Source organism: Rattus norvegicus, chromosome 5 (assembly GCF_021556685.1).
Source record: "Rattus norvegicus strain SHRSP/BbbUtx chromosome 5, alternate assembly SHRSP_T2T, whole genome shotgun sequence".
Classification (NCBI taxonomy): Eukaryota; Metazoa; Chordata; class Mammalia; order Rodentia; family Muridae; genus Rattus; species Rattus norvegicus.
Genome location: NC_141538.1, coordinates 147,912,501 through 147,926,275, shown reverse-complemented (window position 1 = coordinate 147,926,275; position 13,775 = coordinate 147,912,501). Strand labels below are relative to the sequence as shown.

Below are 13,775 nucleotides of genomic sequence, written 5' to 3'. Positions count from 1 at the left end.
AGCTTGATTCACTTTATCTGATCCAGGATTTCCTAAACTTCTTAGACACAAAGCTGTTTACTTCCCCTCTCCCGCCCATTCCAGGCCTGGGGTGACGGGTGAAAGGGGGTACGTTCTTGAAGGGTTGTTGCTTCCAGACTACAGTATGTGTTACCCCCTTACTCAGGAGATGGAGACAGGACGAGAAGTATGAGGCTAGCTGGGGCTTCAGAGCCAGATGTTGTCTGAAAAAAGAAAGAAGAGAAAAAAAAAGAGGTGTGGGTTGTGTTTTTAATAGCGCTTTTGCGTTGGTGGTGATTTTGTTGTTTTATTTGGCTGTTACAGAATTAGCACATGGCTGGCTTTGTTTTGCTTTTTTCTAAAGCCAAACAGCACAGGGGCATCGAAAGAGTCCAGAGAGTCAACTTCTTTCGTCTGTTTTCTGGGATGGGGCCCTGGGAGCCCTCTGCCTCCAGGACTGGCCAGATGCTCCGGCAGTGCTGAGAGGTGGGAGGTCAAAGCCCCGCCTCTGGAGCGGGCAGACCACGGGTCAGCTACGGTTTTAGGAGGGCTTCAGGCAAATTGCTTTGCCGGGTTTCGGCCTCAGTTTTGCATCTGTAACATGAGGCTGATGATGACGACATTTATTTCATAGGACTGCCATGAGAGTTACGCGGAATCCCGCAAAGTCTGTGAAGTAATGGTTGTCGTGAAATCTGGGCCTCTAGTTACATTTGAATGTGGGTTAACTACCGGCTGCAATGCGAACTTAGCTTGACGCATCTTGGAATCTCCCCTGTCCATACGCGGGGCTTGGTGAATGGGTAATGGCGGGGATTGAATGAACGTTACTTCCTGGAAAGTGTTGCTGTGAGGAGCTGCAGACTGGCCTAAGCAGACAGCAGAGAGCAAGCCTTGCTTACACTCTTGCGTGAAGATGAAGCAACTCACCAGGGACGCCCTACCCTCTCGGTCACAGAGGGTGGGCTATGGGATGAGGCCTGTTCCCAGCCAGCTCTTCTCTGTCAGCCGGCCCTAGACCAGAAGAGTAGAGGAGCTCACTTCATTTTTGTCAATAGATCGGCCAATTTAGAAAATTGCCTCATGACAAGGCATGGTGCCGCACGGAGGCAGAGGCAGGCAGATCTCTGTGAGTAACCTGGTCTACAGAGCTAGTTCCGAGACAACACGGGTTCCACAGAGAAACCCTATCTCAAAAACAAACAAACAAACAAACAAAAAACAAAAACAAAAACAAAAAAAAAGAAAGAAGGAAAGAAAGAAAGGAAAGAAAAGAAAAGAAAAAAATTGCACTCTGGGACAAGGTGTGTGTAGGGGTGGGAAGATAGTTCAGTCATTAAGATGCTTGCCAAACAAGCAGGAGGACGTGAGTATGATCCTCCAGAACCCATGTACAAAAGCTACATGCAGTAGAACATGGCTGCAAACCCAGGGCTTGGCAGGAGCCTGAAACTCTTTAGCCAGCTAGTCTATGGGAATGAATTCGCTCCAGATTCAGTGAGAGATCCTGTCTCGAAAGAGCTGGGAGGAAAACAACTGAGGAAGACACCTCAATTCTCTACACATACACACACACTCACACATACACACACTCACATACACACTCACTCTCACACACACCCTCACACTCTCTCACACAACACACACACACTCTCTCTCTCACACAACACACACACACACCCTCACACACACACTCTCTCTCTCATACACACACACTCTCTCACACACACACTCACACATACACACACTCACATACACACTCACTCTCACACACACCCTCACTCTCTCTCTCTCTCTCACATACACACACCCTCACTCTCTCTCTCTCTCTCACACACACACACACACTCTCTCTCACACACACATACACACACTCTCTCTCTCTCACACACACACCCTCACTCTCTCTCTCTCTCTCACACACACACACACTCACACACACACACACTCTCTCACATATGCACACACCCTTACACACACACATACACACACTCTCTCACACAACACACACACACACACACACACACACACGCACACTCATAGAGAGGGGGAGTCTTGGGGCAGTGTCTCATGACCTGTGGTCTATAAGCTCCTGACTGTGAGCAGTTTTGGAGGCCGATGGATGAGCAGGTGCAAACGCCAATCTGTATGTTCTGGTGTGCACTGCCATGTAACGGCCATGTATGGCTAGTGACACTGACTTTCCATTTATGGTAGTGAAGTTTCTATTTCAGGTAAATGTATTAAGAAGGGAAAAGAGAAGCCGGACAGTAGTGGTCCACGCCTTTAATTCCAGCATTCAGGATGCAGAGGCAGGCAGATCTGAGTTCAAGGCCAGCCTGGTCTACAGAGCTCAAGTGGAATTGCCCAAAATCTTGAGGAAGAATGAAAATGACAGGCAGTTTCAGCCCGGAAGATGTAGAATGAAACACATATTAATTATTCTCACCGACTTAGTCCTTAATGTGACAGGGCCTGGTGGCACAGGCCTGTTTTTACCCCAGCTGTTCAAGAGACAGAGGCAGGAGAATGGAAGGTTTAGGACCTACCTGGCTACGGAGAAAGGTCAAGGCCAGCTTGGGCGGTTTAGCGAGTCAGTCCTCCCCTACGTTCCCACAGAAGCAGTCACTGAGCACCAAGCGCTGTGTGAAGCATTTTAGACCCCAGGACGGTCCATGTCGTGCTCATAATGATCCAAGATGCAGGTCCCATTTTCACTCTCATTTTCCAGATATTGGGATTAAGAAAGGGTCTGAGGGTTCAGAAACATAAGCTGCGTTTGGCAGTTCCAGGACTTGGGAGGCTGCAACAGGAGGATGGCTAAGAATCTGAGGTCAGTTTGGCCTATGTAGGAAGATTGTTCCTCAAAGAAATCGTGTGTGTTTGTGTCTGTGCATGTGTTTGCATATGTGTATGTGTTTGTAAGTGTGTGCGTTTGTATGTATATATTTATGTGTCTGAATGTGTATATGTTTGTACGTGTGTGTATGTGCTTATATGTGTGTTTTTGTGGGGTGGTATGTGTGTGTGAGTGTATACGTTTGTGTGTGTGTGTGTGTGTGTGTGTGTGTGTGTGTGTGTGTACCTGTGTGTTGGTGGTGGGGTAAAATGGCTCAGTGGGTAAAGTTCTTACTGCAAAGCCCGACAGCCTGAACTGGACCCCAGGATCCACGTGGTAAAGGGGGGGACTGATTGCACCAGTTGTTCTCTGACCTCTGCACTAACACCTCAAGGTGCCCGCCCACACACATATACACACAAATAAATAAATGTAATAATTATTTTAAAATTCTAGTGTGTGGAGAGGAAGGGCTAGTAATCTTCTGACGACCTTTTATCAGTGAGTGACTGAGAGATCCTGGAGTCAGAACTGAGCCACTACGGCATAGAAACAGTGAGCAGGGCCTCAGTCACACTTAGACTATAATATAAGTAAGGTTCCTCCATCTAGAAACTCCCATAATGCAAAGTGGATCCAGAGTTACCCAGGGCAGGGACCACTATTTTTTTTTTAAAGATTTATTTATTTATTATACACTGTAGCTGTCTTCAGACACACCAGAAGAGGGCATCCGATCCCATTACAGATGGTTGTGAGCCACCATGTGGTTGCTGGGAGTTGAACTCAGGACCTCTGGGAGAGCAGTCAGTGCTCTTAACCACCGAGCCATCTCTCCAGCCCGCAATTGCTTATTATGCTTGCCAGCTTAATGTTTTGGTATCATGACAAAGTTTATGTGGCTGCTCCCTTCATGGAACATGTGAAACTGACAATATTCAAATCTTAGCTGCTGGGGCTGGGGATTTAGCTCAGTGGTAGAGCGCTTACCTAGGAAGTGCAAGGCCCTGGGTTCGGTCCCCAGCTCCGAAAAAAAGAACCAAAAAAAAAAAGAAGCCCAAATCTTAGCTGCTAAAGAAGTTGGGAAACTGTTTTACGTGAAGTCTAGTGGACTGTGCTACAAAATGGCCAAGCACATGTCAGGGGTCTACCCCAGAACGGCCTTTCTCTATTGTTTGTTTGTTTATAATTTTGTTTTTGACTTTTGAGACAGGGCTTCTCTGTGTAACCCTGGCTGTCCTGGAACTCACTTTTGTAAACCAGGTTGGCCTCGAATTCTGAGATCTGCCTGCTTTTGCCTCCAGAACACCAGGTTCAAAGCCATTCACCACCGCTGCCTGGCCTGCCTCTACTCTACGTAAAGCAGTCCAAGGTTCTCAGGCCAGAGGCCCAATCCCATTCCAGACAAAAGATTCATGAATCAGTGGCTTTGCCCTTGGAGCAGGGAACTTGATGATGGAAATGAAGTTGCTAACCATGACCAAGTCAATGGGAATTGGAGCTCGGTTTGATGTGTTTGGCAATTCTAGGATCAGAAAATCTAATCGAGGGACCCTCAGGCTGACTCTTTCAGCAAACCCTGACAGCTGAGTTCTATTCGTGGAATCTACATGGTGGGTAAAGAAAACCAACTTTGTCCTCTGACTTCCACACACATGCAGTGGCATGCACACGCATGTGGGAGCATGCACATGCCCACACACGTGCAATACATTTTTATGTATTCTGATTACAATATTTTCATTACTATTATTTGAGACAGGTTGTCACTGTATACCCCTGGCTGGTCTGGAACTCTATATGTAGATTGGCCCAACAGACAGAGATCCCCTGCCTTCTGTCTTCTGAATGCTGGAATGAAAGGCCTGGGCTACCATTTCTGGTGACAATAAAAGCTAAAGCCGGGGTCGGCGGACACTTGCTTCAGGATCTTTTTCTTTTTAAAAGATTTATTTTTATGTATATGAGTACACTGCAGCTGTCTTCAGACACACCAGAAGAGGGCATCAGATCTCACTACAGATGGTTGTGAGTTGCTGGGAATTGAACTCAGGACCTCTGGAAGAGCAGTCAGTGCTCTTCACATCTGAGCCATCTCTCCAGACCCTTCAGGGATCTTTTGGCAGCCTGATTTGTTGTATGTTCTATACCACATGAAAAAGGGTACTGTGTCTGCCTGCCAGACCAACAACCAATAAGATAGGAACCAAACTTCAGCTCTGACTCGACTCAGTCAGAAACACTGGGGATGGGGTAGCCCTTTTGTAATGGCAAACGTTGTCTAGTGGACCAGACATTGCCTTGAGTTTGACCAAGGGCATTGCAAGTCCTAGTGAAAGTTGATTTAGAATCCATTATTGAGCAAGGGGCAGAAGAAGAAAAGTTTCTTTATCCATACCAGAATCCGTCATCCGTTATTCTAAGAACCCTGAACCATCTTTTTTCCTTTTCTATTTCAAACAATGAGAAGTTTACAGTGTTTTAATGTTGATGTCTTTATTTGTTTTTAATTGTTTCTTATTTTGTTTTGTTTTGTTTTGTTTTTGTTTTCCCCCGGAGCTGAGGAGCAAACCCAGGGCCTTCCGGTTGCTAGGCAAGCGCTCTACCACTGAGCTAAATCCCCAACCCCTTAATTGTTTCTTATTTTATACAACTAAATGTGACTTTGTACCATATGCATTCAGTGCCTATGAAGCCAGAGAGGGCTTTGGAGCTCCTGGGCCTGGGCCTGGAGTTACTGATGGTTATTGGCCACTGTGTGGATGCTGGGAATAGAACCCTGGCCCTCTGGGAGAGCGGCCAGTGCTTTTGACGAATGACACATCTCTCCAGCCTGATCTTGATTTCTATCTTTTTCTTTTCTTTTCTTTTTTTTTTTTTTTTCAGAGCTGGGGACCGAACCCAGGGCCTTGGGCTTCCTAGGCAAGCGCTCTATCACTGAGCTAAATCCCCAACCCCTCTTGATTTCTTTACATTGTCCTTGTTCCTAACCTGTTTCGACCACATCTGGCTACCCAGCAGTCTTTGTTTTAAAGTACAACCAGAGAGGTGGGGCTCACATTTTGTATGAAAAGAAACACTTTACAATTTAGATACAGGATTGGCTTGCGTATCACCCATTTTGTCACACAGGGACGCAAGCTAGCACGTAGTTTTACACAAAGGAAGCAAGATACTGAATTATGTGCACAGACCTGCATTCTCTTTTTTTTTCTTTTTTTTTTTTTCTTTTTTTTCGGAGCTGGGGACCGAACCCAGGGCCTTGCGGTTGCTAGGCAAGCGCCCTACCACTGAGCTAAATCCCCAACCCCAGACCTGCATTCTCTAGTCAGGTGAATGTAGATACGAATGCATTCCAAGTAGGGAGAGAATTTCTCCGTGGAAAAGTCTTTGTTGTTAGTACAATGGTCGAGAGAGAGAGAGAGAGAGAGAGAGAGAGAGAGAGAGAGAGAGAGAGAGAGAGAGGAGAGAGGAGAGAGAGTGTTTTAGAGAGGGGTGGGGAATTTTGTAATTTTGTGACAGGGTAACACTGTGTAGCTCTGACTGGCTTGGAACTCTATCTGTAGTCCATGATGTTTTGGACCTGACAAAGACCCCCCCACCTCTACCTCCAAGTGCTGGAATTAATGAAGGTGTGTCGTCACACCCGGCAATGGTCATGTTTGATGAGGAGTCTTCACTTCCAGTTCTGTGTCCCTGTCTAGCTTCCTCATGATTTCTCGTGACCCAACTGTTTGGTGTAACCAGATGCATGCCGGGATCACAGTAGAAAAAAAATGTTATCCCCTCCCAAGTTTCTTCTCTGGAAACCCCCATCCCATCCCCCCTCCCCCTGCTTCTATGAGGGTGCTCCCTCACCCACCCACCCACTCCATCTGCCTCCCTGCCCTGACATTCTCCTACACTGGAGCAAAGACCCTTCATAGGACCAAGCTCCTCTCCTCCCATTGATGGCCAACAAGGCCCATCCTCTGCTACATATGCACCAAGAGCCATGGGTCTGTCCATGTGTACTCTTTGGATGGTGGTTTAATCCCTGGGAGCTCTGGGGGGCGGGGTCTTGTTGATTGATGTTGTTCTTCCTATGGGATTGCAAACCCCTTCAGCTACCTCAGTCCTTTCTCTAACTCCTCCATTGGGGTCCCTGTTCTCAGTCCAGAGATTGGCTCTGTACTTGTCACGCTTTGTCAGCGTCTCTCAGGAGATGGCTATATCGAGCTCCTGTCAGCATGCACTTCTTGGCATCCCCAGGAGTGACTAGGTTTGGTGACTGTATGTGGGATGGGTCCCCAGGTGTGGCAGTCACTGGATGGCCTTTCCTTTTCATTTTTTTGCTTGTTTGTTTTATTTTGTTCTTCTTCTTTTTTTTTTCCTTCAGAGCTGGGGACTGAATCCAGGGTCTTGTACTTGCTAGGCAAGCGCTCTACCACTGAGCTAAATCCCCAACCCCTTATTTTGTTCTTTTTTGAGACAAGTTCTCTGTATTTGGTCCTGGTTGTTCTGCAATTTGCTGTGTAGATACACCTGGCCTTGAACTCATGAAGATCTGTTTCTTGAGTGCAGGGATTGAGGAGATAGGCCACGGCAGCCAGCTGTGATTTGCTGTGTGTTGTTGGGAAGATCACAGTGTCTCTCTAATCTCACAGATTTCCCGTTCTACTTATTTATTGCTTGTGGTGTGTGTGTGTGTGTGTGTGTGTGTGTGTGTGTGTGTGTGTGTAGGTGCGTGTGTGCACACGTGTGCATGTGTACATGAGTCTAGGTGTCTGTCAAAGGAGGCAGAAGAGTGATTGAATACCTTAGCAGTAGAGTTCGGAGGCAACTTGTTGGAATTTGAGAGCTGAACTTGGGTCCTCTGCAAAAGCAATGAGTTCCTAACGGCTGTGCCATCATCTCTCCAGCCCTCTGTATGTGTTTGTCCATAGTGTGCACATATGTATGCAAATGCTTCTGGTGTATATGGCTGTGGAGGCCAGAGGTCAGGCGCCGTGGATTTTTTTTTTCTTCCCTTTTATTGAAACAGAATCACACTGTGTAGCTCTGGCTGTCCTGAAACTCACTCTAGGAGACCAGGCAGCTGGCCTCAAATTCACTGAATTCCATCTGCCTGTGCCTGTGCCTGTGCCTGTGCCTGTGCCTGTGCCTGTGCCTGTGCCTGTGCCTGTGCCTGTGCCTGTGCCTGTGCCTCTGCCTCTGCCTCTGCCTCTGCCTCTGCCTCTGCCTCCTGGGTGCTGGGATTAAAGACATGTGCCCCTTGGGGTTGGGGGTTTAGCTCAGCGGTAGAGCACTTGCCTAGCAAGCGCAAGGCCCTGGGTTCGATCCCCAGCTCCAAAAAAAAAAAAAAAAAAAAAAAAAAAAAAAGACATGTGCCCCTACATTCAGAAAAAGTGTCATTCTTAGGGAGCTGTCCACCTTGTGTTTCAAGGTAGGATCTCTTCATCTGTGTGACTCTATGGTTAGTTTGGCTGGTGATCTTCCAAATCACACCATCATGCCAGGCTTTCCACATGGGAGCTGAAGGCAGAACTCAGGTCCTCATGCAGTGTGACAAACACTTTCCTAACTGAGGTGTCACCCCAGCCACAATCTGCTCTTTAAAAATCTGTGTGCATGTGACTGTGCAGATACCATAGTGTATATGTGGAGGCCGGAGGACAAATTATAGGCATTAGGTCTCTCTGCATACCGTGGAGGTCCCAGAGACCAAGGTCAGACCCTTGGTTTGGTGGCATGCGAACCTCCTGGACTATCTCCCTGGCTGACAAACACCCCCACACCATTCCCTTTAAATGGAGAACATGGAGTGAGTCTCACACTGCCCCGCAGGCTGGCCTTAAAATCACTGCTCTCTTCCTGCCTCAGCCTCTTGAGTTTAAATGTGTGTACCAACACTCCTGGTTTCTTTTCCTTTCTTTTTTCTTCTTTTTTTAAAGATTTATTTATTTATTATTTATTATTTATTATATATAAGTACACTGTAGCTGTCTTCAGACACACCAGAAGAGGGCATCAGATCTTATTACAAATGGTTGTGGGGCTGGGGATTTAGCTCAGTGGTAGAGCGCTTACCTAGGAAGCGCAAGGCCCTGGGTTCGGTCCCCAGCTCCGAAAAAAAAGAACCAAAAAAACAAATGGTTGTGAGCCACCATGTGGTTGTTGGGAATTGAACTCAGGACCTCTGGAAGAGCAGCCAGTGCTCTTTACAACTGAGCCATCTCTCCAGCCTTTTCTTTTCATTTTAGATAATCTCTCCAGCCAATGTTGCCTCAGACTAATGGATGCTGAAATTACAGATTTGTGCCATCATGCCCTGCTACATGATTAGCATTATTTCTCTTCTTTTTAAAAGCAATTTATTCTCTATCTATCTATGTGCATGTACACCTGTGTATGCATACATAGCATGCATATAGAGGTCAGAGGACAGTTTTGTGAGGATTGGTTCTCCCCATAGTTCCAAATGTTATCAGAGACTTGACTGGCAAACAATGTAATTTGTCAAACTAATAATTTCTTTTTTCTGGTAGTGCTGGGACTTCAACCCAAAGCCTCGTGTGTGCCAAACAGGTGTCCTGAACTTCCCTCCCAAACCCAGACTTTTATTTTATTATTTAATTTATTTTTTGAGACATTCTCTTTATACAGCCCTGGCTATCCTGGAACTCATTCTGTAGACCAGGCTAGCCTCAACTCACAGAGACCTGCCTGCGTCTGCCTCCTGAGGGATGGGATTAAAGTCGTGGGCCGGGGCTGGGGATTTAGCTCAGTGGTAGAGCGTTTACCTAGGAAGCGCAAGGTCCTGGGTTCGGTCCCCAGCTCCGAAAAAAAAAGAACCAAAAAAATAAATAAATAAATAAATAAATAAATAAATAAATAAAGTCGTGGGCCACCATGTCCAGCCCAGGCCCCAGTCTGACAGGTGCCAGGTACTTTCTGGAGGGCCAGACCCAGTCCAGAATACATTTCTTTACTGAATGCTTTGACGTCTTCAAAGATTCCTTCTGCTCCTTCTGGACTTCCTTCACTGCCATATACCATTGCCCAGGCTAGTTCAGACTCCTTACGTACCCAGGGAGGACCTTCAGTTCTTGATCCCGCTGTGTCCACTGCCCAACTGCTAGGATTATGAGTTTCTGGCCTCGTTTATCTTTCCTTTTTTGGTATTGGTGATTGCTCTCATGTGTGCTAGAGAAGCGGTGTACCTCTGGACTATAATCCTACCTCTTATGATTTTTTCATTTATTTTAGGTTTCTGAGACAGAGTCTATTGTAGCCCAGGGTAGCTTCAAACTCTCTATGTATCAAGGAATGACCCGAACTCCTTCCTCGCCCTCCTGCTTCCGTCTCCCAGGTGTCAGAGTTATAGGTGGGCACCATCGTGCCTGGTTTGATGCCTGGTTTTTGTTGTAATTTTAGATAAAGTCTAAGGTGCCCAGGCTGGCCTCACATTTCTTCTTCTTCTTCTTCTTCTTCTTCTTCTTCTTCTTCTTCTTCTTCTTCTTCTTCTTCTTCTTCTTCTTCTTCTTCTTCTTCTTCTTCTTCTCCTTCTCCTTCTCCTTCTCCTTCTCCTTCTCCTTCTCCTTCTCCTTCTCCTTCTCCTTCTCCTTCTCCTTCTCCTTCTCCTTCTCCTTCTCCTTCTTTTTTTTCAGAGCTGGGGACCGAACCCAGGGCCTTGCGCTTGCTAGGCAAGCGCTCTACCACTGAGCTAAATCCCCAACCCCTGGCCTCACATTTCAAGAGCCCAGCCTTTACTATCCAAAGTGTCTGGCCTGCTGTACATGACTCTCAGGCCTTTTATTTCCTTAAATTTTCTTTTCTCTCCTTTTCTTTCTTTCATTCTTTTTATTTTTTTATTTTTTTTCAAAACAGGGTTTCTCTGTGTGGCCCTGGCTGTCCTGGAACTCTGTAGACCAGGCTGGCCTTCAACTCAGAGATCTGCCTGCCTCTGTCTCCCAATTGCTGGAATTAAAGGCCTGCACTGCCACTGCCCAGTTTTAATTTTTTTCTGACAGGTTTATTTGCTTCCTTGTTTGTGTGTGTGTGTGTGTGTGTGTGTGTGTGTGTGTGTATTTATGTCTGTCAGTATATCTGTACACTCTGTGAATTCCTCTTGCCAGAGGAGACCTGAGGAGGGTAGATCCCCTGGAACTGAAGTTACAGATGGCTGTGAACCTTTAAGTAGGTACTGGGAATCAAATTCCTGCCTCCTGAGAGAGCACCCAGTGCTCTTAGCCACTGAACCATCTCGCCATCTCCCCAGCCCCCTTCAAAAATATTTATCTTACTTTTAATTATGTGTATGTGGAGGAGGGGTGCTATGTATGTGTAAGATGACTGTGAAAGCCAGAGGTGTGAAGCCAGAGGTGTGAGGCCTTTCTAGAGCTAGGCTTACAGGCAGCCTGGTGGGGGCTGGGAGCCAGACTCTGGTTCTGTGCTTTTCAAGCATCAAACCATCTCTCTTGCCCCAGATAGGTTTCGTGTAGTAGCACAGGTTAGCCTCGAACTCTTGATCTTCCTATCTCAGCAACACACCCAGCTGCAACCTATGCCATTAGGTCTTAAATCACCATCCTCTCCTCTTCCTCCTCCTCCTCCTCCTTCTTTTTGCTTTTTTACATTTTTTAAATTTTCTGTGTCTGTGTGCTGCTGAAGTGCCTGAGCTCACGGTGTGGGCGGAAGACAGGATATCAGATCCCTTGGAACTGGACTTAGACGGTTGTGAGCCAAAACGTGGCTGCTGGGACTCAAACCCAGGTCCTTTGGAGGAGTGGCAAGGGTTCCTAACCAAGCCAGCCCCTAAATCACCGTCCTTAACCCCAAATGTATTTCTTGTGTTTGCTTTTTTTTCTTTTCTTTTCTTTTTCCTTTGAGACCCAGTGTATGTCTCATCATGTAGCCTTGGATAGCCTGGAACTCACCATGTAGACCAGGTTAACCTCGACCAAGTAGAAATCTGCCTGCATCTGCCTCCCAGAGCTGAGAGCTCCATTTAAAAGGCCTGAGTCATCACACCGTGTCTCTTGCCTTTTCCCAAAGCCTCTAAAAATGCCAGTTCTAAAAGGCACCACCTTACCGCTCTAAGTGCACAGATCACCCGCTGTGGCACAGCTTAACCAACCCGTGTTTTCCTAGGGCCCCTGCAAATCACAAACAGGATGCTTACTCACTCTCCACTTTTCTTCTGGGAGTTCCTGCCACTGCCAGCCACTGTCTGGCCATAAGATAGCTGAGCTGATAAGACAGCCCATGGAGCCTTGATGAGTTGAGTTATGGCCTCCCAGCCACGGGATGAAGGAAGAGTGAATGTGTGAATGTGTTCGTCTACTCCTTTCTTGAGTCTCCCCCTCCCCACTAGTTTCTGAGGCGAGGTCTCTTGTATCCCAAGCTAACCTTGAAATCCTGATTCTCCTGCCTCCACTCCAGTGCTAGAACTACCTGTGTGGAACACACACCAAGTCCGAGTCTATTCAGTGCTGGCAATTGAAGCTTAGGATATTTGGCAAAGCACTACCCACTGAACTACCTCCACAACCCCTCTGAAGATGTTTCTTGATTTGGCTCAATGTTCCAGGGATGTTTTATTATCCCTCATATAGCCACACATTGTTTACAGTCTAATACCCAGGGAGATGCACACTGTAAGTTCCGGAACCCGTGGGATGCTATGAGTGGCTCAGGTTAAAAACCATGAGCCTGAAGAGGATTAGTCTTCAATTCCGGTTTCTCACAGTCCCATGCAGGGGTGGGTAAAGCTGAAGGGTGCTGGTGGGTGCCTTTCCGAGCTCCTGCAAACTGAGCTAATATATATCGGGTGACCTAAGAAAAGGGGTTGGCAAATCTCAGTGACAGACGAGGAGAAGAATGGTTTGGACAAAATCAGGCACACTAGTATTATCTTACTGCATTTTGTTTTCTGGAGTTTTGTTCTCAGTTTGCCTTGTTTCTAAGAGAGGATTTCGTGGAATCCAGGCTGGTCTCGAACTCCCTGTGTAATGAGGACTGACCTCGACATTTTGATCCTCCAGCCTCTACCTCCCAAGGGCCGGGATCATAGACCTACAATCCAAGTAATATTTTAGCATAGGTCTTTCAGATTCTCAAGCTGGGTCTTCTGAAGTCTGCTAGCCAGATGTTTCCCCTTGCTCCCACATCAACTTGGATACGGCATAAATTAACAAGGCTTGTTTTGCTGTACTGCTTCAGGCAGGCCTCCCTGGGGCTTGCTTTGATCATCTAAAATCGAAAGTCAAAGCTACATGTGACAGTGTTTGAGTGACAGTGTTCGTCCAGCCACCTATGATGCTGAGCAGAAAGTCCACTTGAACACAAGAGTGCTGGACCAGCCTGGGCAATGCAGTGAGACCCCATCTGAAAATTAAACAAACAAACAAACAAACAAACAAACAAACAAAGCCAGTGGTTAGGTTTGATGGTTTAAGACCTCTGCAGGTGCAAGAAGAATCTGAACTTAGTCTCCACATCCCGCTGATGGGTGCCGCAGGCTTCCAGGGGGGTGATACACAGCTTCTATTCTTGTGCCCCATCAAGGGGGTAGGGCAGCAGATGGAGAGATGGCGCAGGTGTTACTAGTCCCTGTTGCTTTTTCTCCAGACTTGGGTTCTGTGTCTAGAGGTCAAGTCGAGTGCCTCAGCCTGCTGTGGCTTCAGTTCTGGGGTATCCAAAGGCCTCTGTGTGCACCCCGCACTGCGTGCGCACGCACACGCGCGCACACACACACACACACACACACACACACACACACATATGGAGGTACATTCAACTATAAATAAAAATAGAACTTTTTCTTTAAAGGAGAGGAGATAAGGAACATTGCATGTCCCTTGGAGCCTGGCCCAGCAATTGTGGCCTGAGGAAAATGGGGCAGGAGCCCGAGAGGCACAATGTGACATTTGAGCGCAAACTTACAGATGGAGTT

The 13,775-nt window shown here is 46.9% G+C and overlaps 1 protein-coding gene and 1 long non-coding RNA gene across 3 annotated transcripts in view; one reads left to right on the top strand and one right to left on the bottom strand.

Moving 5' to 3' along the window:
• Nucleotides 1-13,775, top strand: part of Lck (LCK proto-oncogene, Src family tyrosine kinase) — a 28,448-nt gene that overhangs the window by 2,594 nt on the left and 12,079 nt on the right. The gene's annotated exons all lie outside the window — the stretch shown is intronic.
• LOC120102985 (uncharacterized) overlaps nucleotides 12,405-13,775 on the bottom strand; it is a 5,573-nt gene continuing 4,202 nt past the window's right edge. The window contains exon 2 of the long non-coding RNA XR_015621150.1: nucleotides 12,405-13,207. This is a non-coding gene — a long non-coding RNA (uncharacterized LOC120102985). The remainder of the gene's footprint in view (nucleotides 13,208-13,775) is intronic.